General features: G+C 32.0%; 1 protein-coding gene across 8 annotated transcripts in view; it reads right to left on the bottom strand.

Annotated features, from left to right (window-relative positions):
• LOC128993315 (octopamine receptor beta-2R-like) overlaps positions 1-27,446 on the bottom strand; it is a 273,858-nt gene that overhangs the window by 161,303 nt on the left and 85,109 nt on the right. For all 8 annotated transcript variants that reach the window (XM_054417152.1, XM_054417161.1, XM_054417135.1 and 5 more), the window contains one exon: positions 816-849. The gene's annotated coding sequence lies outside the window, so the exon portion shown is untranslated. The remainder of the gene's footprint in view (positions 1-815; positions 850-27,446) is intronic.

Genomic DNA, 27,446 nt, shown 5'->3' with positions numbered 1-27,446 from the left:
ATATTTAAACATTATGTCATTTAATATTATTTTCATGTGATAGCACAATGAAATGTATTTTAAAATAGAATTCGTCTTTCCAACTGAGTTTTCGATATCCACATTTTTACTTTGAAAACCTTTAAGAAAGTAAATATTCGTTAAAAAATGTTATAGAGGCATTCTGACTCCGTTAAAGCGAAAAAGGTAAATTAAAAATAATATTGTCGAGTCTTGCCGTAGATGGTAATTATTAATTTTTATTGTAACACCTGTTATATGTTTACAACTTTGTAAATATTAACAGTATAAGACGAATGTACACGTAACGAAAAGCAGGTCACAACTAAGTCTTAAAATGTTGTTGCTCACATACACGCATAAAACTGGGTACGTGGTTCGTATTTAAAACGGTGTGTTCATTGATTTTCATCAATCAGACCAACCACAAATGGAACTTAACTATGTATTATTTTTACTGACTGGTACTCTAAAATCATATTTATGATAGGTTTTTTTTTGCCTGGAATTATTTTTAAACATTACTTCAGTATATACCTAGAGGGTTGTTGCATTACCTAGATAAAATATATTTGTGACTGGCGGGAATTGAACCCGAGACCTCTGGAACCAATGCCCCGCACTTTACCTGGACCAGCTCACATCCTCTTGGCGATGAATCATCTTAAATTAATTATATTCAAAAAGCAGGTTGAAATCACTTCTGCAATGAAATTTTCTATTTAAAACATACACGAAACAGAATAATATTTCACCTACGGAAAATCTTTAGAAATATTATTTAGTTTCTGATATGTTTGAATTGTTATACATACCGGAAGTTAATCAGCACGCTCCAAATTACTGTATCTGAAAAAATTAACAATGATAAATTACAAGAATTACACAAATTATAGACTAAAAGTACCAATTTTGATAGAAGCAACGTCCATACAAAAATTAAATACAGTTTTGTTTGTACACTTCGTGGAGTCATTAAGGGTTAAGTTACGTTTTCGTTTTATATGTTAGCCTATAAAAGTGTTCACAATATAAATTGTGTTTGCTGAATTTTATGTTTTTCTATGACGTTTGGCAATATGTGCTGCCATTGACGCAAAAACTAGAACGCCGATCAAAATTAATTCTTTCTTGTTATTATTAATTCTTGAGAATGTCTTTTGCCTTTATACCTAGTTCAAAACATGTAAATCTAATTGTTAATGTTTAGAAAATTAATATTGCGTAATATTTGGAGCAACACTTACAATTTTACTTCATTTTTCATGTAGACTCTAAATACATATACTACCACTATTTTTTAGAATTTTTTCTAATGAACAAACTCCCTTATAGAGCACGGTCCCTAGTATTCACTAATCTACAACATGCATAACTTTAAGATTTCTAATTATAGTTACCACTCACGAAACGTAAATTAAGAAAAGTTTTGGTCAAAGATAAACTTAAATGAAATGCAACAAGGTGTTAGCCACAATGAATAAGCTATCATTCACAGAGGTCTACTGTTATCTATGACACAATGTAGAGTAGCCCTCATATTGCCGGACTTAACACAGTTATTGTTCAGTTTACAGACGACAGCCCAGGAACAATGGAACAGCTGTTCAGAGCTCAAAGAGCACTTAGGGTTGGAATTTCCTTGTCTATTTTGACCAGACTAAGACACATTGTGATCTGCTTCGTTTTTTGATTCTAGTGAATTTAAAACGTAATAAATTATTAAATTGCACAACCGTTTATATATATTTTTTAAGAAATGGTCCCAAACCTGGTTTTAGTACTATCTTACATCAATATTTTTTATAGAATTATTACCTGGTAATCTAACGACTAATGGTTTTGAAAGTAATTTAAATCAAACCTTTTTTTTAAGGTGAACAACTTTAAATATGGCAATTAATTTTTGCGATATTTGTTGATGTAAAGCTGTAGGTTGGCAGCATTGATTGGAAAACATTTACAAAAAGCATGAAATGACTAATTTATAAAAACTGAACATTCACTATACGAAACGAATTCACTTAGAGGAAATAGTTTTCCTCGGTTGTTTAGACTGAGCGTAAAAATAATCATGAGTGTAAAAAAAATTGGAGAAAACACTATTTTAGTCGTAACATATTTATTAACAGTAGTTAACTGGTCATGGTCTTAGAGGGGACAGACAAACCTAACTGTTATAGTGTGTCAAGGGTAGATGAATCAATCGTATGAGTGTAACGGATGAAAAAAAAAACTATACATATGTTACCAAATATTAGTGCTCGAAGCTAATAACACTGAGCGCACAAAAGACAATGTGTGTGTCTAATAACAAATTTAATAAAATATACAGTACTATTTTAGGGTATGGAATAATTATAGACGATAAGTGGTAGTGCTTTAAGTTGGTACCACTGAGTATTGGAACATAGCACATAAAACCACTTTATGTCGTGTGTAAACAGTAGCGATAATCGACGATATTTTTGTTGTAAAATGTGTAGGTTGGTGGCACTGAGTATTAGAAACTAGAGCACTTTATATAGTGTGTAAACAGTTGCGATAATCAACGATATTTTTGTTGTAAAACGTGTAGTTGGTGGCACTGAAGTAGATATAATAGGAGAATATGACCTCACTTTCGGCGTTTTAGAGGCACTTTTAGGGCACTTTTTATAGGGGAAAAATGAGAAAAAAATGGAAGAGCTTTTTTTGGCCACTTTTTTAAAGACCCAGCTCTCGACCTATACACCCCTATATAAATTTTCTACTTTTTTAATACTGAAAAACACGTCTGGAATATGGCTCATTTTTTTGGCCACCCGGCTCTCGGCACGCGAACTCGGGCGCGCTCCTGGTCGCGGGTGTGCTCTAGGCATGCTCTCGACCCATGGCGTGCTCCCGCTCGCGGGCATGCTCTTGGCATGCTCTTGACCCATGGCGTGCTCCATGCTATGGTCGGGCTCCTGCCCCATGCTCCCGCTCCTGACTCTAATGAATGACTGAGTGTAACCCAATGACCCCAATCAAAACTAATTGTTAATTTTCTCTGCCTGTCTGGTGCCAGTCTGTCTGGGGCAGGTTTTTTTGACAATTTTTGGGTATAAAAGGGGGAGATTCTATCGTATCCTCACTCACTTGGACCACCTCGCCCACCTGGACTACCTTGCCCGCCTGGACCACCTCACCCGCCTGGACTACCTCGCCCGCCTGGACTACCTCGCCCGCCTGGACCACCTCACCCGCCTGGACCACCTCGCCCGCCTGGACCACCTCACCCGCCTGGACCACCTCGCCCGCCTGGACTACCTTGCCCGCCTGGACCACCTCACCCGCCTGGACCACCTCGCCCACCTGGACCACCTCACCCGCCTGGACTACCTCGCCCGTCTGGACTACCTTGCCCGCCTGGACCACCTCACTCGCCTGGACCACCTCACCCGCCTGGACCACCTCGCCCGCCTGGACCACCTCGCTCGCCTGGACCACCTCGCCCGCCTGGACCACCTCACCCGCCTGGACTACCTCGCCCGCCTGGACTACCTCGCCCGCCTGGACCACCTCGCTCGCCTGGACCACCTCGCTCGCCTGGACCACCTCGCTCGCCTGGACCACCTCGCTCGCCTGGACCACCTCGCCCGCCTGGACCACCTCGTCCGCCTGGACTACCTCGCCCGCCTGGACTACCTTGCCCACCTGGACCACCTCACCCGCCTGGACCACCTCACCCGCCTGGACCACCTCACCCGCCTAGACTACCTCGCCCGCCTGGACCACCTCACCCGCCTGGACTACCTTGCCCGCCTGGACCACCTTGCTCATCACCTGAATCTTCTTGTTTTAACATGTAAGCTAGACTAGTGTAGGCCTAATATATTGTCGCGTGTCGGGTCATGGGATCAATTGGTTGTGACCAATTGATGCTTGTACTCATACTTGTACTCTGTATTTCTTTTAGTTTGAAGTTTAGTTTCTTTTAGTTCTTTTAGTTGAATTTAGTTTTGATTTAGAAAATTATAATTGCCAAATCTAATTGTGTGAAATAATTTTGAATATTAAAAATATAAAATTAATATTCAAAATTATTATTTTTATTAAATGAAATTTTTTAAATGTAATTTCTACTATATATAGAAGATGTCAACCTAGTTTTTTAGTTACATGTCAATTGTATGCTGCTTCCCTATCTAAAATGTAACCTTATTTTGTTATTACTATTTTCAAGTGAGTCAAAAGTGTACAAGTTATTTTTTTAAAACTTAGCCGAATCTCAATCACTGGGGACTTTGAGTCAAAAGTGTACAAGTTATTTTTTTTAAACTTAGCCGAATCTCAATCACTGGGGACTTTGAGTCAAAAGTGTACAAATTATTTTTTTTAAACTTAGCTGAATTTGACTCACCTGGGGACTTTGAGTCAAAAGTGTACAAGTTATTTTTTTTAAACTTAGCCGAATCTCAATCACTGGGGACTTTGGGTCAAAAGTGTACAAGTTATTTTTTTAAAACTTAGCCGAATCTCAATCACTGGGGACTTTGAGTCAAAAGTGTACAAGTTATTTTTTTAAAACTTAGCCGAATTTGACTCACCTGGGGACTTTGAGTCAAAAGTGTACAAGTTATTTTTTTAAACTTAGCCGAATCTCAATCACTGGGGACTTTGAGTCAAAAGTGTACAAGTTATTTTTTTAAAACTTAGCCGAATCTCAATCACTGGGGACTTTGAGTCAAAAGTGTACAAGTTATTTTTTTAAAACTTCGCCGAATCTCAATCACTATATAATTTTTTCATAGGTAGTCTTCTCTATATAACTAACACTAACTCTGTATAAATGTAGACTCAGCATTCTGCTAAAAAGAGTTTTTATTTAAGATTTAGAATTTAGTTTTGATTTAGAAAATTTTAATTGCCAAATATTATTGTATAAAATTGTTTTGAATATTAAAATTTAGAATTATTACTTCTCATTAATTTAAATTGTAAAAATGTAATTTCTACTATATAGAAGATGCCAACCTATTTTTTAATTTCATATATAAAAATGAAGACCACATGTCAACATTGTTTTGCATCGCTCTCCAAAAAAAGCAACCTTATTCGCCACTACAAGGTAATACATAAAATGAAGGTGAAACTGTGCAAAGTTTGTGATTTAATCTGTGATAGTAACATAGCTCTAAAATCTCATATATTACAAACTCATAAGACTTGTAATTTCTGTAAAAGAAATGTTGTTGGTCATTTTAAAAGACACGTAAATTCTTGTAACAAATGTCCATATACAATGATTAAATTTGTCGGTGAATCGATTAAAACTGAACTTAAAAGTACTCTTCAGTCTTGTCCTCTACCGATAAAATGGACTTTAGTAAGGAGAATCAAATTTATAAAATATTCAATGGATCAAAACGGAAAATTAGTTAATGAGAAAGAATGTATTGCAGATTTTAGAAGCCTTACTATCCTAACCATTGAGAAGAGAGACTTAAAGCATCAAATTGAAAATGCTCTTTTAAAGATTGACACTTCCATGCACAAATACCAAGCCGAAGGTAGTGGATGGATATATGACTATACTAAATATTGGCAGTTGCACGTTTACAAGTATAAGCCCCTAACTCCAAAGTCATATATCCCCACACCAAAAAGTATTAAATTGACAAAAGCAGTTTTAAATATAAAGAATGCTGATAATAAATGCTTCCTTTGGTCAATTTTAGCAGCTTTACATCCAAGGAATGCTAAAAATGCTGAAAGGGTATCGAAATATGCACCCTATGAAAATCAGTTAAATATGACAAACATAAAGTATCCTGTTAAAATATCTGATATAGATAAATTTGAAAGACAAAATAATATAAGTGTTAATGTATTTGGAGTTGAAGACCAAAAATTTATATATCCATTAAGAAGAACCAAACTGAATAGTAATGCTCACATAGATCTATTATTATTACAACAAGGTCGTAAATCACATTACTGTTTAATTCGTAATTTTAATATGTTAATGCTGCGGTCTACAAAACATAACAATAAGAAGTATTTTTGTAGGTTCTGTTTACAACATTTTTACACTAATGATAAATTGGAGCGTCATATAACATATTGTAAAAACTTTGATGCCCAACGAGTGGAAATGTCTAAACAAGATACATTACAATTTAAAAATTATAAATATCAACTTAAAGCCCCATTTGTAATTTATGCTGATTTTGAATGTTTTATAAACTCAAACAATCATACTCCATCTGGATTTGCATTCGTTGTAGTGAGAGATTCTAAGATTATTTCTGAAGAGTTATATAGTGGTGCAAATGTTATGGATGTGTTTTTCGAAAGATTATTTGAGACTTATGATTGTATTAAAAGTCAAATGGCGATATATATTCCCCTTGTAATGACTCCTGAGCAAGAGGCATCTTTCCAAAACTCAACACATTGTCATATTTGCGAAAAGCCTCTATATTTTGATAGGGTACGTGATCATTGTCATTCAAATGGCCGATACCGTGGAGCTGCCCATAATGATTGTAATTTAAACTATAAAGTAACAAAGAAAATACCAGTATTCTTCCATAACTTGAAAAATTACGATGGACATTTAATAATGCAACACTTGGGAAAATATAATCGTAAATTAAATTGCATAGCCAAAGATATGGAAAAGTACATTTCATTCTCTGTTGATGATTTAGTATTTTTAGATTCCTACAACTTTCTATCCCTTCCATTATACAAATTAGCTTCCAATTTAAATACATTTAGATTTATAGACAATCCACTACTACAACGTAAAGGCGTATTTCCCTATGAATATATGACAGGACCAGATAAGTTTACAGAGTCTCTACCTCCAATTGAAAAATTTTACAGTACTTTAACTAAAGAACATATCTCTCCCAATGAATATGAACATGCAAAGCATATCTGGACCCATTTTAATATACATAATTTACAAGAATATCATGATTTATATCTTAAAACAGATGTATTGCTACTGGCTGATGTGTTTGAGACATTTAGAGACCTGTGTTTAAAGGATTACAAACTTGACCCCGTACACATGTATTCACTTCCAGGACTAACATGGGAAGCCTGTCTTAGAATGACTGGCATAAAATTACAATTATTTCAAGATATTGACATGCATTTGTTCATAGAAAGTGCAATCAGAGGAGGAGTCAGTATGATTTCCACACGTTACGCTAAAGCCAATAATAGATATATGGGTGAACATTATGATCCCAATCAAGAAAGTGTCTATTTAATATATTTAGACTGTAATTCACTATACTCTACAGCAATGTGCGAGCCACTACCCGTGGATGGATTTCATTGGACAAAAGAGATAGACTACAAATACAATCAAAATGATGAGTTTGGATACATTTTAGAAGTTGATTTAAAATATGACAAAAGCTTACATGATTTACATAATGATTATCCATTAGCACCTGAGAAAATGAATGGCAAATTAATACCTAATTTAAATGACAAAACTAAATATATTTTACATTATAAAACATTACAAAAATATGAGGAATTGGGTTTGGTTGCTACAAAATACCATAGAATTTTAAAATTTAGACAGTCCAAATGGCTTGCACCCTATATTAATTTTAATATTGAAAAACGCAAATGTGCTAAAAATGATTTTGAAAAAGACTTTTACAAATTGTTAAATAATAGTCTCTTTGGTCGAACAATTATGAACCAACGCAAGTTTCGTGATATATATCTCAAGGATGAATCACTATTAACAAAATATGTCAATAATCCAAGGTTTGACTGTAGCAAAAAGTTCGATAACAATTTACATGCTATACATTTAAATAAATTAGTTGTAAAGTTTAATAAGCCGATATATTTGGGAATGACCATTTTGGATATTAGTAAAGTAATAATGTATGATTTCCACTATAATTATATGTCAAAATTTAAGAATAAAAGATTTCTAATGACAGATACGGATTCTTTAATGTATTCTATAGTTACAGAGGATTTTTACAAGGAAATAGAATGTGACTTACACTATTTTGATACCTCTGGATATAGTAAAGACCATTTCTTATACGCTGATAAAAATAAAAAAGTCACAGGCAAGTTTAAAGACGAATTAGATGGTCATATTATGTATGAATATTGTGGTTTAAGACCAAAGTTATATTCTTATATTCCTCTAAAATGGTTATATGAAGAAGACAAACAGGCTTTAGAGGTGAAGAAAGCTAAAGGAGCTGATGGTGCTACAGTTAAACATCTCCTTAGACATCAACATTATTTGAACTGTCTTGCCACTGGGCAAGATTACTATGAGAATGTGACAAGAATTAAATCTACAAATCATCATCTTCAAACCTTAACTATGAATAAGAAAGTACTATCGTTTGACGATGACAAGAGGTTTATTCTGGAAGATGGTATCAATACTCTTGCACTTGGTCATTATAAAATTGATCAAACATAAATCTATATTTGCCATTATTCTTTAACCTTTCTTTGTCTATTACAAAAAAGCCATATTTAGTTTTATCCCAACATTGATGACAGAGATTTCTAAATTGGTTAAATGAAAAATCATTACCAACATGATTGTTATATACATGTTTTAAATTCAAATCATCTTGTTTAAATAATATTAGGAAATTTACATTATCACGTAAATGTTTGTGTACTTTGCTGTAAGATTGACTCAAGTAAAAACTGTTAATATTTTTATGTCGACCCATTGAGAAAAATTGTGTAATATTTGGACTATTTATATCATCAAATACAACAACTGACTGTGATTTTACATCATTTGGTGTGATTTCACAGTCAGTAAACGTGTGTAATTTCACTTCGTCACACAAACTAAATATTTCAATTATTTTTTTATATTTTTCTTGTTCTAAAGATTTAGATATTAAATATAGGTTTGTAAATTTTAATCCTTCCTTTCTTACAATTAAATTATAAATTACAACCGTTTTCCCACTTCCACTGGGACCACAAATAACACATCGAATATTGGTAGGAAAAAGACCCAACTTCTTTGGTATATTTTCCTTAGTATGTACTATTTTAAATTTGTGTTTTTGTTGAATAAAAGACATTTTTTATATAATAAAAATGGTAAAAAATGATAATAAGAAAACATGTAAAAAGGGCAAAGGTTTATTCCTAAAGCCTTACAGGGGTCGAGGGTTATTGAATACTCTTATAAATAACCTTCCATTTAATTTGAAAATACCAACATATCAATACTGTGGACCTGGAACGAATATACGTGAGAATTTAGCTAAAAATGTACCTCCAAAAAATAAACTAGACTCTTATTGTAAAGAGCATGACATATTCTACATGAATAATCCCGATACCGCTGCTCGGAACAAAGCAGACATGAGATTAGCAGACTTAGCTTGGACTAGAGTAACGGCCAAGGATGCAAATCTTGCTGAAAGAGCAGCTGCTTATGCCGTGACAAATTTGATGAAGGCAAAAGCAAAGATGGGAATGGGATTAAAATTTAATAAAAAATATGGACAACTATCAGCTGTTAGAGGCCGCAAAAGACGTGCCTCACTTCCGGGGGGTGTACCTAAAAAACGAGCTAAAAAATCTAACACCAAGAGTAAAAGAGTGCGGAATAGTTAATTTAGACAGTTCATCTGGCACACATTGGACAGCATATCGTAAAAATAAAGATATTGTAATTTATTTTGACCCATTTGGAATCCAACCTCCAAAAGAAGTAATTAAATATTTTGAGGGACATAAAATCTTCTATACTACTGATCAAATACAAGATTTAAATAGTTCTACTTGTGGAATTTTATGTTTATCATTCATAAAAAATTTTTGTTTATAAAAATGGATTCATTTACTATAACATTTTCGGGTACAGAGCCAGAGCTAAAGTCAGTGTTCTTTCCTCCCATAGAATTAAATGATGATTATGTAATTGGATTAGTAGATTTTCAAAGTTATAATTCTATATTTAATGTAAAAAAACCACTTAATACTTTAACATATTACAAAGTAGAGAAAAAAACATTACCAAAGGGAGAGATCTTAGTTGATGATTTAAACCAGTTATTAGATGGTAAACTTAAAGTTATAATACATAAGAATGGAGAAGCATTAATTAATACTAAAGTCAAACTTTTATTCAAAGGGCTTATTCCAAAATTAAATCAACTTAAAGGCAACAAATTAACCATTGGAGAAGGTGATGATGTTTTCTATTATGACCACAAAGCTCCAGTTACAATAGAAATTTCTGAAGGAACATATGAGGTGGTTGAGCTTGCAAAGGAAATTCAAAAGCAAATCCCAGACTTTTTTCTTACAGCTAATAATAAAACTATGAAAGCGACATTACTTTCTAGCCACGTGTTTGATTTTACAAAACCATGTTTAGGGTCTGTTTTATTGGGATTTAAAGGTGTTTCTACTCCTGGTGTTCAGTTTGAATCTACAAATAAAATAAACATTAATAATGTAAATGTGATTAGAGTAAAATGTAATATTGCAAACGGGTCCTATTTAAATGGAAACAAATCACACACCATACATAGCTTTTATCCAGAAGCTCCTCCTGGCTACAAAATTATTGAAGTTCCAAGAAATATTATATATTTTCCTGTAAATAAGAGAAGTTTAGATGTTGTCAGTATTACATTTGCCGATCAGCATGACAAGGCAATTGACTTTAATGGAGAAGAAACTACAATTACTTGTCATATAAAAAAGATATGAGAATTTATAAGAATTTATCTATAAGTGTACAAAATGCTAGGTTCCTACGATCAATAGGACTAAAGTTAAAATTTTCTATTAATAAAAATGGAAGATTTTCTAGACGTTACAGGGAAATCCCAATTCGACGATAGTGTGGTTAAAATTACAAATCACTCCTATGTTCCCCACAACACTTTAGCAATAAATAATTCCGACGAAATTCGAATATGTATTAATAATCAAGATTTGCTAACTCTCCCGTGTAGGAGTTATCTATATATTAAGGGAGAAATTGAAAATCATGATAAAGGTCATTTTATAAATAATGCATTTGCATTCTTATTTGATGAAATTAGATATGAAGTCGCAGGTAAAGAAATAGACATTGTAAGAAACCCAGGAATTTCTAGTCTTATGAAAATATTGAGCTCTTACAATAAAACTACTAAATTGTCAAATGTAGCATTTGATTCTGACACAAATTTAAAAGAGTTCCATAAAGGTGGCAAGTTTAGTACATGTTTGCCATTAGAGCTGTTAATGGGTGTATTTGAGGACTTTAATAAGGTATTAGTAAATGTCAAACAAGAATTGGTGTTGAAAAGATCCAAAAATGATTTGAATTGTATATTAACAACCGCTAGTGCTCCAGCCAGTGGCACTGCTGATACGATTCCTAAAATTACACTTAACTCAATTCAATGGGTGATGCCACACGTGATACCATCAGATGGGGAAAAGTTACAATTACAAAAGATGTTATTGCAAAATAAAAATTTGCAAATTGCATTTAGAAGTTTAGAGCTGCATGAACTTCCATCATATCCCAATACTACAAGACATACATGGTCAGTAAAGACATCTTCCAGTTTGGAGAAGCCTAGGTATATTATATTTGGTTTCCAAACAGCTAGGGATAATAGTGCACGAAAAAGAACTGATGAATTTGATCACTGTAAATTAAAAAATCTCAAAGTATTTCTAAACTCTGAATATTATCCTTACAGTGATTTAAATCTCGACTTTGAAAATGGAGATGTCTCTAAAGCTTATGAGATGTTTATGAGATTTAGAGAGACTTACTATAATACTATCCCAGATCCTATGATTAGTAGGGCTGAGTTTATGAAGAAATATCCACTAATTGTAATAGACTGTTCTAGACAGAACGAAACAGTGAAGGAAGGAATTGTTGATATTAAATTAGAGATTGAAACTGCAGAAAATGTGCCAGCAAATACATCTGCATATTGTTTGATAATACATGATAAAGTGTTTGAGTACAATCCTTTGTCAAATGAGATAAATAAAATGTAAATAAAAGATGAAAAATATTCAACAAGAATTGGTTGACTCTGCAAATCAAATACGAGAGAAATATAGAGCTTTAAAACGTGGCAAGTTTCTAGAGGTTGAAGAGAGGTTTCAAACATTCCAACCTTTAATAGAGCCATTACAAGAATTAAAAAAAATTGCCAAAACAGAGAGGCCTCGAATGGAGATTCTCCCAATGACTCCATCTAGAATACCAATAATACCAAGATTGCAACCATTACAACCACACACTCCACATAAATTAGATTTTGGTCTTTTAGCATCAGACTATTTAGGAAATTACCTCAGTAAAAGTAGTATGACAGACACTACATATGGTATTAGACGAGAAGCAAATAAATTTTTTATTGGAAATAAGGAAGTTGACATTGCCAATGATGATGTTACAATTGCAAATAAAACCTACAAGGGGACAAAAGGTTTGTGGCAATTGTTAACTTTAAAAGAACCTGAGGATTATACTCCGGCTGATTTGCAAAACTATAAAGAAATTTTGGAAGCTACAAATGGACATTTAAAGAGTTACAAAGATGGTGCACCAATTTCAAGTAATAGACATACTAAATATCTTAATATAATTAAACCTCTTTTTAAATCTGTTGGTGAAGGTTTGAGACAAGTGACTGGTAATAAAATAGACTATATTTATTGGGATGATCCTAATGAGCTTGTAGATAGGTTAAGACTTCTTTGGCTAAGTCGCCAAGCCGGTAACTCAGGAGTGGATAATGAAATAGATTCCATTATTGAGGAATTGAGAGAAAGTGGAATTATTTATTAAATAAAAATATGTTTATAGATAAATTTTATCGTTTATATAATCCATATAATAAGCCTGCAGAACCTAGGGCTAGTAGTGAACCTACTTTAAATTTACAAGACGATAGTTGGAATGGTTTAAACCGTAAAATTGGTAATGTTAAAGATGGGGAGTTTGTAGATGATGTATCAACTTTAGGACAGACATTAACTAGAAAAGGTGATGTCTTCTTACAAGGTAAAACTAAATATGAGTTTTTAGAATCTAAGAATAAAAATTGGAATGCTAAAAAACAGAAAATTACTAATGTGGAAAAGGGTGAAAGTTTAGATGATGTGCCCACTTTACAACAGACTTTAATACGAACAGATGGTAAATTTGTACAAGACAATAATAATTATGAATTTTTAGAATCAGAGAATGGTATTTGGAATGCTAAGAAACGGAAAATTACTAATGTGGAAAAGGGTGAAAGTTTAAATGATGTGCCCACTTTACAACAGACTTTAATACGAAAAGAAGATGGTAAATTTGTACAAGACGATAGTAATTATGAATTTTTAGAATCAGAGAATGGTGTTTGGAATGCTAAGAAACAGAAACTTAGCAATTTGATGGAAGGTACAGATAGTAAAGATGCTGTGAATGTTTCACAAGTTCCAAAAATGGAAGTAGGCTATTGGAATTTTAATAATAAAAGGTTAGTACGTGTTAAACCTGCCATTGATGACACTGACTGTGTTACAAAAGAACAGACTATAACTTATAATAAAAAACTATATTGTTGGGATGCCAAAAAACAATTCATAAGAAATCTACCAGAGGGGAAACATTTGGATGATATTTGTCTAATGTCACAATCTATGCATTACGATGGATCAAAATTTGTATATGGAGAAAAAAAGTTTAATTTGATGGAATATAATCCTGATTTATTAGTTGCTGACCCCACATCTTTGAGTGGATTTAAGTATATAGATAATAGACCATATATACCAGAAAACTATGTATTTAAAAGAATGGAAGATAATCTATTGATTGGGGCTAATGGTGATGTATTTAGAGTTACAGGAAAGGATGATGTTATAAAAAATGAATGAAATTGCATACGAACTTCATAAACCTGCAAGAAAGAATTTCATAAGAAGGTCTTTCAAAGTATTAGGTATAAATGAAACCGTACAAATAGATTTAATTGATATGCAAAACTATGCTAGAGAAAATTCTGGCAATAAATATATTTTAACTTTAATAGATACATTTTCTAAAAAAGCTTATGCTGCTCCACTAAAGAATAAGACAGGGTTAGTGGTTACAGAAGCCATTAAAACCATTCTACCAAAGGGGGTTAAAAACATTCAATCTGACAATGGAAAAGAATTTTTTAATCAATATTTTAGCAAACTAATGAAAAAATTAAATATTAATCACTATCACACATTTTCTACAACTAAGGCTGCAATTGTGGAGAGGTTTCAGAGAACTTTAAAGAATTGGTTATATAGGGAATTTAGTGCTCAGGGGAGTTATAAATGGTTGGATTTACTTCCAAAGTTAATTCGAAAATATAATAATAAGGTGCATAGATCTATAGGAATGAAGCCTAACCAAGTAAATGTTAAGAATAGTAAATTTGTGCATGAGAGGTTGACTTCTAAATTAGAGCAAGTTAAAAAGCCAAGATATAAGGTAGGCGATAGCGTAAGGATTTCCAAGTATAAACATGTTTTTAGTAAAGGTTATACTCCAAATTGGACAGGGGAACTATTTACAATAGCAGAAGTTAAGAATACAAAGCCTGTGACTTATATCTTGAAAGATGAAAATGACAATATAATCAGGGGAGGCTTCTATACAGAGGAGTTGTTAAAGACCAAGTATAAGGACATGTATTTGGTAGAGAAGGTAATTAGGAGAAAGGGTGATTCGTTGTATGTCAAATGGCTTGGGTTTCCAAGTAGCCAGAACTCATGGATTTCCACTAAGGATGTCCAAGGGAGCACATCATAAGCTGGGAGCGCGCCCGAGTTCGCGTGCCGAGAGCCGGGTGGCCAAAAAAATGAGCCATATTCCAGACGTGTTTTTCAGTATTAAAAAAGTAGAAAATTTATATAGGGGTGTATAGGTCGAGAGCTGGGTCTTTAAAAAAGTGGCCAAAAAAAGCTCTTCCATTTTTTTCTCATTTTTCCCCTATAAAAAGTGCCCTAAAAGTGCCTCTAAAACGCCGAAAGTGAGGTCATATTCTCCTATTATATCTACTCACTGAATATTAGAAACTAGAGCACTTTATATAGTGTGTAAACAGTAGCGATAATCGACGATATTTTTGTTGTAAAATGTGTAGGTTGGTGGCACTGAGTATTAGAAACTAGAGCACTTTATATAGTGTGTAAACAGTAGCGATAATCGACGATATTTTTGTTGTAAAATGTGTAGGTTGGTGGCACTGAGTATTAGAAACTAGAGCACTTTATATAGTGTGTAAACAGTTGCGATAATCAACGATATTTTTGCTGTGATGCTCTTAGGCTGGTATCACTGAATATTGGAAAATAGAGCAGAAAAACACTTTATATAGTGCGTAAACGTTCAAGTTTTTATGCAAAGCACGTAGGTTGGTAGCACTGGGTGGGGTGGACCGAGTGCGTGATCGTCGGTGTTGTAAGTGATACGCGATCAGCGTCATAATCACACACGTGTTACCAGCTGGGCGACATATTTATGGCTTTGTAAACATTCAAAGTCACTTACAAGATTATGGCAACGGTGATAGAGAAATTATCGTGCAAAACGCAAATGTTCGATGTGAAACGTGTGATTTGTAAGCTGTTTAACGGGTTTAAAAGTCTCATGAATTTAAAAAGTTACTTCTCTTAATAATGTGAAGAATTTTTAAAGTGTTTGGTTGAATTATCAAAATCATGTCTACGAGTTGACCTGTTTGTAAATAGTGTGTGCAAAACAATGAGATGATTTTCTGTAAAAATGTTGTACTAAAATATAAAAGTTTAGAAAATACCTAAAGTAAAATATTATTGAGTAAATAATAAATCTATTATCCTTATAACTATACAGCGAATTAAATTTAAAATCGTAATATAAAAAAAAATTTTATATGTAAGCAACACAATTTTTTTTTTTGGTTTGTTACTTTATGATAAAATTTCTGCAGTGGGTAAAAATCTGCATAGAACAAGAGTACCTTGAGGCCAGTTTAAATCTATTTGAATGATCATATTATTCCGTACGTAATTCATTCTATTATCATTGATTTTCTAAAACTTAAGTATACATCCCATCTATAAAAATCAGCTTTCACCAATTTTATTTAAAATACACTGTTCTGCGATCTGGTCACAGATTGAATTACACATAAAATTGCATGTGTAATTTTACAAATAATAAATTTGGTACATATAAAAAATTACATTTCCTACCTTATGGTTTATGAGATAGTTGATATGAGAAAAGATGCTGTAGCATAAAATAAGTCTACTTATCATTTTGAATTCGTTAAAAAGTATGAATATATAACAAAATTCAGTTATTTAAATCAGCACAATCTGTCGGTAGTTCTCATCAACTATGTCCATTACGACTTAAAATAGTTTGATTTAAAGTATAAAAATAATTTTTAACCTTAGCACAGAATGATGCTAAAATCACACTTTAATATTACGGAATATTGTTTGCCTTTGCTATTAAAAATGTATATTTAGTATATATGGACATTAACAAACAGCTATCGTATCTAGTATTGCCAATGTCAATGTTGTAGCTATCACATTGTAACAGGCCAAGGTCGGTAGGCGTGCCTTATCACCGTTATCTAACCCAGCTTAGTCGGGGAAGCGTACTTCCGAAAGCGTCAATCGATCCCCAACTGTTTTGGTGTTACCAAAGGTAATGTTTGTTTTCGTTACATGGGATACTGAAAGGTGTTATCGATGATGTTTATTAAATACATACTTTTATGTGAATTGATAGACTTTTCACGTGAGGATTAAGTATGGGTGATTGTTTTTAAACGTCTTTGTAAAAACATTTCTTGTAAACCTTCTTATGTAAAATCTTTTTTAGTTAAAACTATTGAATTCAAACATTTATTCGTGGATTACTTTGGCTTGGCCCAGCCATGTTTACATAACTTCGGTGAAGTCCAATCGATTCAAAAGTATCAAAACAATTTTACGGGTTTTCTTTAGGTGACAAAATAGGCTTATCATTTTGTTTTCTAAGGTGCTTGCAGGCACCTGCTTGTTGTTAAGGTTGCAGACAATTGCTTTTATTTAGCAGCATCGTATCTCACTCCATTCTATACTAATTTTTCACTCATATTTGGATATAAATACGCACCTAGATGGCGCCCCTTCCTCAATTAAGTAATAATTGATAGTTGATAATTTGGATTCATTTTAAATTTCATAAAAGATATTTGTTAAATTAAAACATTGTCCATTGGCATTCAAGTTGACTTTCAAGAAATCCTCAAACGTATGAGCTTAAAACACGACCATCTACAATTGACAAATCTAAAATTGTATATGACAAACTAAAATATATATAGTAAAATTGTACGGTTCAGCTGTCAAATATAAGGTTTATTTACAAGGTAGATCATGGATCTCTATAACTAGCGAACTTAAATTCTTTCAATTTATTTTTCATAGATCTAAAATCAAGTTTCACAAAATCAAACAACATATTTGGAGGGTGCTTAATCATACTTATGAACTTTGAAAGATAAGTACACCCAAACGAACTGGAAACTTAACAGGTGATGATAAAAGTGAAAGTATTAAAAATAGAACCATTCCGCTCTCGAGGTGATTGAAGTATTGCCCTTAGTGTGATGGGAGCTTCAGCATAGTAACGAGGTGACCTTGACCTTGACTGTGACCCCGAGTGTGACCTTGAGGTCAGATTGTAACGACCCAGGATGTCAACACCTTTGTCGATAACCGAGACTAATTTGGTGTATTGTTGCTTCTTTTGACAGGAGCTTACTTTTCAACAGATTTTCGTAAACATTTACATATTTTGGCTCCTTGTTTTCGCATGTGGTAAATTAAGTTTGATTTATTGGATTTTTAAAGCTGCATGGATGATATAACTAGGTTTACTTTTCATAAGTTGATGAATGGTGTTGAAGAGAAAATCGTTAAATATTATTCATTTTTGCTGATCCAAATAATATATTAAAAGATACAGTTTTGTATATCTAGGGATTAAAGGGAACAATAGCACCAACAAGTTTGTTATGGAGCCAAAAAATATTAAAAATAATATCCCCGCAACTAATCTGCAAACTAAAGAATATCAATTTGCCCAATTGAATTACTGTATTTCCTTAAAAATTTCTAAGTGAATCCCGATTTAAATAACATCAGGTGCAACGAGTAATTTGATTTGTTGCCACAGGAAATGTAATAATATTTTTTGTCAAATTTGAGTTGTATAGTATGAAATAAAAGCGTTTGTGAAATTTCATCTATGAATTTAATTGTACAAACAAGTTAACTATGAGAGTTTGCATCTTATCCATAAGATAATCAATAAATATAAAGCAAATAACGTTTTAGAAAGTGTAAAAACCAGTAACATGTAATAAATTATTAACTCCATTTAAACAGTCTTGGATACCCAATAATTTGTAATTATTTAAGAATATGTGTTCGTTGCGATTTGTATTTTAATATTGTTAGCACTATTTTTTATTCCTTATACAAATTTTAATTGTATAATATATTTCTGGGTTATTTACCATTTTGCTTAACGACAAGGTACACAGTACAAACAAATTTTACACTAAAATCATGAAATGTTCATTGCGTCTGTTTTCACTCTATACATAAGATAACTTTATCCATGATATCAACAATATTGGAACTAGCTTCTCTCAATATTGCTTTCGCTTGGCTACGATTTGCATCGCATAATATGCATTATTCTCAACAAATGTCGATGTGTTACGCTTAGGTGTCGTTATTAAAAATATTTCGAAAACGTAAATTTAGAATTCGTAATAACGTTTACGTTTTGATTTACTTTAATGACAAATTTCCCCATAGATATTTCCTTAAAATACTGGTGTGTGTACCAATTAAAAAAATTAAATAAATCTGTCCAATTTACTATGAGATGTATAATATTATCTTAGACTGATATAATGAGACAAATTAAATTAAGAAAAAATGTCGATTCTCCTTTACTATATTTTAAAACCTAAAACCAGTAGGTATTTTTAATATTCATATCAGCTCGATCTTTATGTTTTTTTTTTTTTAAGTGGCTACTGATTTAATAACAGGTTAAACTCAATTATTTATTTGAGTAGTTATAATCTTGAGATTTGAAGATGTTAATAATAACACCAGCATTTCCAATAGGCATATAAAGAGAATCGCATGAAAAGATCGCAGTTGGCAAATGAGGCAAAATACCTTTATGTGTTTCCGATGGAAGTATAAGTAGTTAAAATGATTACGAAATAATTAATATTCAAATTGATATATTTTGATGGCTTAGGTTTACCGTTTAGCCACATGATTGTAATATTATCTTGGTTTAAAAAACGTATTGCATTGAATACGACTTTAGCAAACCACTTCACGTATTTCATAGAAACGGGAAAGATCGTCCAATATAAGTAGGGATTATACTGAAGATAACATAAAATATTCAACACAATCGGTTTTCATCGGGTATTCGATAGGTTTACACGATGAAATCACCAATATTCTAGGTTCGAGAAGCTAAAATTCATATTACGTTCTCCTACTTTTTTATTGAATTGTTTGGAATTGCAAAAGTTTTCCTTTTCAATTATTTTGGTTAAAATTTTTTTTAATATTTCAAAAGGGGGGTTTCCGAATGAAACCAATATAATTGAAAGAATTTGATACTCTGGATCAGGCAAAATTGTTGAAAAAATAACACTATAAATTTATGGAGAAAGAATATTGTAAATTATAAATAAAATAGAGACTAATATACAACTTGTTGTATGCAGGCTAAAATAACTGTATTCTTTAATAGTAAAACATATTAAGAAATAACAGTAATTTGAACATTTATTTGTTTTCCCTACATGAGTTTTAAATATATACATTGTACATAATACATAATACAAAAATATTATATTTAACAAAATATAGGCTTGTCTAGTAACAAAGTCTACCGGTCTAGGTCGGTTTTAAAGCAGCACCTCACATACATAAAATTATCCCTTATTGATTTTTGTGTGTTGCTGTTGTATGAAGTTTATCACCAATAAATATAAGTCAATACACAACTATTTTAAAATTTGATGAAGCAATATCGAAATCACTGTTGATAAAAAATAAATTTAAGTACAGAAAACTCTGGAAAGTGTAGCTGACAGCCTGGTTTTTGGGAAAACATGATTGAACATTTTGTTGCCAGTAAAATATATTTCAATATGCAAAGTTATAAGGCGGATGGTACCTAAAATTCCCAAAATTTATATAGAAACGGGTTTTCTATTTTTAGCTATTAAATCACCTCCGACAATCGGCTGGTTTTTCTCAAAGTAGTTACTGATGATGAAATGAATAACGCAATAGTGAGAAATATTAAGATAACAATTCTCAGCAAGCCTTGATAAGTCAAATCATAACAATTTTACAAGGCGGCTTTTATGATGCATTCTTCTTTGATTCGATAGCTCATTAACACGAGTTTAACCTTTAAAGCATGAGTTTAAAAACAACCATGATAAATACCATTTGAAATTAAAATATAACATGCCGTTTCCAGCTATGACATGGTGAAATTGTCTAATGGAATTATTATTAATGAAAATTTAGTATTCATGGAAATACAAAATTTTATTTGAGCTATTAATCTCTGTGCAATTAAAGTTTACTATTAATATTAACGAATTAAACATGAATACTTACAACCCCACATTCTGTTAAGGTGCTCAGTATATATGTTCTCACATTTGCCAGTTATAATGTTGTATAAGTCGTAAATGTTCAACATAAAATGCATCAATGTCCAAAACAGTAAGTTAAATAATCAGTGTAATTTAAATTGTCACACAAGGCACCAAGCTTACGAAAATCGATATCCCCAAATTATTGAAATTTTACAGAACACAAGTTCTTTTAAAACTATATCCAAACAGTTTACTAGTAAGTATTACCATTCAATGTACCAAGCATACAGTACTAACAGTTACACATTATTGAAATATTCTTGAAAAATTTAGGTTTCCCAATGAAAAGATAAATTTTAACAAAACCTTAACTATCCTGTGCTACTTTTTATTTCCATAACAAAATTATTGATTGAAACTTTCGTAACCCCAACAAAAAATTAACAATGTTTAATACCCCAAACATTATTTTAATAGCTTCAACACGACAATCAATAAAGCATTCCTTAAGCTATAAATTACAGATGATTGTGTGTTGATATTGAATTCTTGTGTAATTATCACCTCAAGGCGGCTGTGGCGGAAGTCCATCTTCTACAGACAGACAGACAGACAGACAGGCGATTGTGTTATTAGTGTCTGATGGCTCATTATCTATACTCAATGTCTTTGGGTGAAGGTCAACATAGGTTCTGCAGCATTACATTGTAAAGGGGCGGATCATAGAAGTTGTTTAATCATCAGATATGTTTATGTAGATAAAAGAAATGTTTTAAAGTATAATGGTTTTTGACATTTTACACAATAATGCAAAGTAATAGATAAAAAGGTAAATATAACTTAACTGAATACAAAAAAATTAAATCTTTATTTCACTTATTTTGGGAGAGAGTTATTTTATGTAGGCGATCGAAAAAAAGTATAACAAAGTCAAATAGTTTACATTTGAACCTACTTAAATGATAACGCATTTTTAAAATTAACAAAAGAGTAAAAAAAATGCTGATTAAACTTCGGAAACTAACATACAGGTAAACGTATATTTAAAATTAAATTATTTCAAAAACTTTTTTCGAGACTAATTATCCAATTATATATTTAGATAAGTACATTATTAAAGGTTTGATGACCTTATGGAGCCTTAAAAACGAAAAAAAGGAAATCGGACACATGCCAGTTAATTATAACCCATTAACATACACACGGTTAATATTTATTATTTCTAACAATTCATTACTTTTAGCTATTTAATTGTTTTAGAATGAAAGTAAATAAATTATGATGATGAATTCCGAAGCTTGAAAACCTCTTAGCTGCAGAATTATTCCAACGAATCTTGTTGAGTGTTTGGCTTCAAAAGTCTACAAACACTCTGAGCAGTTCTCTTTACATTTTGTCTTGTTTATATAACTTTTCCCGTCTTTAAATATTTCATTTTGACTAGAATGAGCTATAGTATTCTACATTTTAACACAGGTAAATACGTGCAGGATCCATATTAATTATTGTAACTAATAACATTTATCCAAAAATTAACTAAATAACCTCTTGATCAGCATCAAGATTAAATTGCCTGAAAGGACCAAAATACGTCAAAACCACACATGTAATAATATATTTACACTTACAATGTCTACTCACAAGACGGTAAATAAATATAAGAGAGAAGTGGTGATTGATTTGGACACTAAAATAAAAATCGATCTTCACTTACCATCCATACTTACCATACGTATTTTTACCGTCTTGTGAGTAACAGTATAAGTGTAAAATACTATTACAGTACAAGTGTTATTTGACAAATTGTTGTACTTTCAGGAAAAAATATTTGTTGTAAATTGTTGAAGCAGTTGTGTTATTTATAAGTCTATATCCAGCTCTATAGTTTGTCTTATCAATTACTAGACCTTAACAAATTTCGTTTATATGAAAATATGCAATAATCCTGTATAATACAAGGAGCTTGGAATATTACAAGGAGCTTGATACTGAAGAATATTACCAACATTTATAACTGAGCTTAAGAAAAGCTTGTTAAAATTCTTGGCTATCACCCTGAGGTATTAACAAGAAAATGTCATGGCCAGTAACGTCGTGGCATTAACTATACAAATTACAGTCATTGGTTTAATTGTCTCTTTACCAAGCTCAAGAAAATTGATCCAACCAGATGTAAAAAAATATGTTTAATATTCCTTAAGCTTGGTTTTTGTTAAATTCTCTGCCAAATTCTTCGTTAGTAACTTTATATTAAAAAAAATCTACCAGTTCAAAGAGAAATAAATATAAGTCGACCGTAAGGAGTCATGTTAAATATACGATCAAACAAATTTCAAGGCATTAGTTTCTAGCTTATTCTTCTTAATTGTGTATTATGCAATTATAAATTAAAATACTGATGTTTTCACTAGGTAGAATATTACTAAGTACTGTACTCGTAAAAACATAGTTTTTGTATAAAAATAAGAAAAAATATTTTACATAAAATACAATTTTTTTATGAAATAATTTTTACATAATACAATGGTATTTCCTTACTGCTAACAACAATAAAATATAAAAATTTAAACAAAACTATACATGTTATGAGCTTAGTGAGATGCTAACAACAACACTGGTTTGTTGTTATAAGGCAATAAAATGAGTCGAATTATATTTTCTAGGGTAGGTCTCATCCACCCTGATGACTATTTTTTTAGACGCTATGTAATAATTTGGGATAGTTTTTCACATTGCATCAAGCTAGACTTGATTGTGGGCAATATAACCTCATTAAAATATATCGTTGATTTGGTGGGAATTGTACCCAGGACTTTAGGGACCGAAGTCCCACGGTACCTAGGCACCAGCTCACTACCAGGCCTGTATACGTATTACGACTATAATAAACATATAGCAAACAAATTAAAATACAGTTTATTAACGTAAAAAAACCAAACTTGAGAAAGTTGGTAAACAAAGTGCGGGTACATAGAAAACTGTTATCTAAAATTTTCTCATCACTATACTATTATTTCTTCCACTCATAAGAAATGCTGATACCCAGAAAGCAGAATGTATGTCTAACTCTTTAGACCTACAGATGTAACTGAGACTGTACTAAATAATATTTTTCATGATAAACACTGCCCTTAAGGCCTTTTATGTTTGTATCATTCAGGGAGAGACAACCAAAATCGAAAATAAAATACGAAACTTATAAACAGAATAAACAAAAACATCCCAAGATCAGATTTCTCAGTGGGGAAGTATTTTTATCTCTGTTTTCTAACTTGAAAGAAGGTGCCTTCCAGTCTAATCGCTACTTGATCGATGTTTTCTCCCGGTCTGACTCGCCTTCTCGATTAAACTTAGTCAGTTAACACGCAAGCTTTATGTGCCTTTCACCTAGATTGACTACTTTATCCCTTAGCTTCCTTTAACAAACTTTTAAACAGAATATTCTGTTGAAAATGCACAATTAGTTGGTGCCATAATTGGATGAAGTAATAAGAAAATGTTTAATTTTGTTGCTTATGAATGATGACATCCTACCTGTGCAGTAAGTACTGTCAATGCATATACCTTTATGGAGGTAATATTTTCGACTGTGACAGTTTACCCTCATGTTATTTTATTGCTTAGTTTAGTTGCTTATTTCAGATACTTGGTTATGTGCCTCGTACAAAGAAAGACGAGGAATGCAACGAAGATACTAAGATTTACCCATGTAATTTCCTTGATTTGATACGTAAAGAATTTAACACGTGAATTTGGCAATAATTCTTCTGATAAGGGTTTCAGTGGTTCCCAAGATCATTATCGATGTTTCCTATGATCAGTATCTATGTTTCTCACGATCTGTATCGATGTTTTCCACGATCAGTATTGATGTTTTCCACGATCAGTATCGATGTTTTCCACGATCAGTATTGATGTTTCCCACGATCAGTATCGATGTTTCCCGCGATCTGTATCGATGTTTTCCACGATCAGTATCGATGTTTCCCGCGATCTGTATCGATGTTTTCCACGATCAGTATCGATGTTTCCCGCGATCTGTATCGATGTTTACCACGATCAGTATCGATGTTTCCCGTGATTTGTATCGATGTTTTCCACGATCAGTATCGATGTTTTCCACGATCTGTATCGATGTTTTCCACGATCAGTATCGATGTTTCCCACGATCTGTATCGATGTTTTCCACGATCTGTATCGATGTTTTCCACGATCTGTATCGATGTTTTCCACGATCAGTATCGATAATTCCCGTAATTCGTATCGATGTATACCGCTATTCGTAACAATGTTGCCTACGATCTCATAGCCCCTAGGTCTCACTACCCTAAAATATGTTCATATAATATGATATTTAAGTCACCCGAAGGTAATGATGTTTCAAAAATGGTAAAACTAGATTTATTTATTTTCCTATACATGATTTACTGATGGAATGTAAACCTAAATGTTATATTTAATTAATAATTATGAATACTGTACACCGTTTTTCAATAATTAAGAATAGATATATAGTTTAAATCAGACTATTTACAAATCCATACTATGCCTCTGGTGTTACAACATGTCAGAGTTTAATTATATACTTTTCATATGATATCCAATAGCAATTTTCAATATGTGTTTGTAAATATTATCATAAACGAAACAAAATAACTATCTATTTATTTAAAATTGGAAACATCTATTTCAAGTTAATAAGCTGCATGGCAATAATGATGTAAAATGAGTGTGGCAATGATGTTGTTCGTAAAATAGAACAATATTCGTTTAATTATTTGATACATGCATTAATTAATTTGCTTACATCTCCCTTGGGATTGTAAATAACACACTAGAATTATGACTGAATCAATATTACTAAACATTTACTTTGTACATCGATATTTAATTTTTTCAAACAAAATGATTTGAATGTTTTTGCTATTACTGTATTTACTGTGTGTTAATTGAATCGATGGTAAAAAGATACAGGTAACTGAGCATACAGAACCTTCATGTTTACGTATGTATGTCACTTGAGGTGTAGGCATTCCTTTTTTTTATTTTTGTCCTATATTTAAATTAAGTGTAGGTAAGTTTTTATTTTATTTATTTAAATTAATTTACAAACTTCGTTTTTTTGTCAATAAGTTGACTTGCCAATATAAACATGAACCATGGATAAATTCCAAATAAAATTTTATTATTGATAGTTTCTTTGACTAGACGATCAATACAATTTTTTTATTTACCAAAGTATTATTTTCTGCAAAAAAACAACACAAATGTAAATTATAAAAATATTTAAAATTAAACAAACTGACTAGCAAATCCGTTCAACCAATATTTGGCAAAAAGATCAAGGCAATTGGTAAATGAAGGGCTGTTTACGTTTCAAATTCATTCGCATTCAGTTTGGACACGTGTGAATGACAAAGCATTGGCAACCGCTCTTTGTAGTGGTTTGTTTGGTACCGATACCACTAGTTATAACTGGGCTCAAAGAGCTGTGCAGGTAAATGGCACCAATACATTTACATACTGTATATATTACGTTAACAGACTGACAAGGGAACCAAGATTTTATTAGATGGTAAAGAAATGTTTAGTACAGGTATTTCGCATTCTTGGTAAATTTGGATGATTGTCACGATATGCAAAGTAATATGTTTCTAACTTTTCCTAAATAATTTTCTTGGGATACATTTTATTAAAATAAAATTTCTACATAGTGAAAAATTCTTCTAGTCGAGTAAATATAGGCACTTGAGATAGAACAAATTCCAACAAATGGGTTTTCAACGGTTTTTGGTAGTAATAGGTGTAGAAAGTACCAGGAAAAAAGTCTACCAAAATCGGACAACCGGAAGTCGGGTTTTTCCAAGATGGCCGCCGCGAGGCCCTCAAATCGACAAGATGACTGCAAATTCGTCGATTCATAGTTCAGGATTGGCCGATTTCCACGAAAATTGGCAAACACATGTAGAACTATATTTCCAACCTTAAATATGAAAACTAGGCAGACAAAGTAACCCAAAGATGAATTTTAAGGGTATTATGTGCTAAAAAATAAGATTTTTTACCTCAAATATATGTTTTTCTAATATTTTGTACAAAGTTTGTTATAATTTCAAATTTATTTTTTCACCATTAGATTCAACACGAAAAACCTAACAATTTAGTATATTGAATCTTTGTTCTGCTTCATTTTGTTACAGAGATGTTGAAAGTAATAACTTTAGTATGTTTTCTTGCCGAGATAACTCAATGTTAATCTTATGGAGAATAAGCATAAATATTAATATTATATTTCATTAAACCTATATAGATAAGACTTTTTTTCTGCTACATATTATCTGTTTTAATATTTTTTTTACTAAAAATTCCGTTTTTGGCAGTTACCATTGCAGCAAACCTACGTATTCGGTTCCTTAGTTTTAATCATAAAGAGAATAAGCAAAAATCAATTTTTTTATTAGTTCGAGAAGTATAGAATATTACCTAAAAAAATTGCAAGAAAACGTTTTATGGTTTTATGTTGTGGTGTTGGGTATGCAGAGTAACAAAGTAAAAATTGCCAACAATCGGTCTACTGGAAAACTCCTAGAATCAAGATTTAATATGACAGATTTTCTCAACATTGGAAAAATTAAAAAAAAACAACATGGGTTTTCATTGATATTGACTTCAGACCACCACCGATATTTATTGGGTGGTCATTTCTTCATTTCGATAGGGAACGTGTTTTCGGCCGTCATTTTG

The sequence above is a fragment of the Macrosteles quadrilineatus genome, unplaced genomic scaffold, assembly GCF_028750875.1.
Source record: "Macrosteles quadrilineatus isolate MER2022 unplaced genomic scaffold, UCM_ALF_1.0 Scaffold_1__1_contigs__length_201487025, whole genome shotgun sequence".
In the NCBI taxonomy this organism is placed as follows: Eukaryota; Metazoa; Arthropoda; class Insecta; order Hemiptera; family Cicadellidae; genus Macrosteles; species Macrosteles quadrilineatus.
The sequence above is the reverse complement of the archived record's forward strand: the minus strand, read 5'-3'. Positions and strand labels throughout refer to the sequence as shown.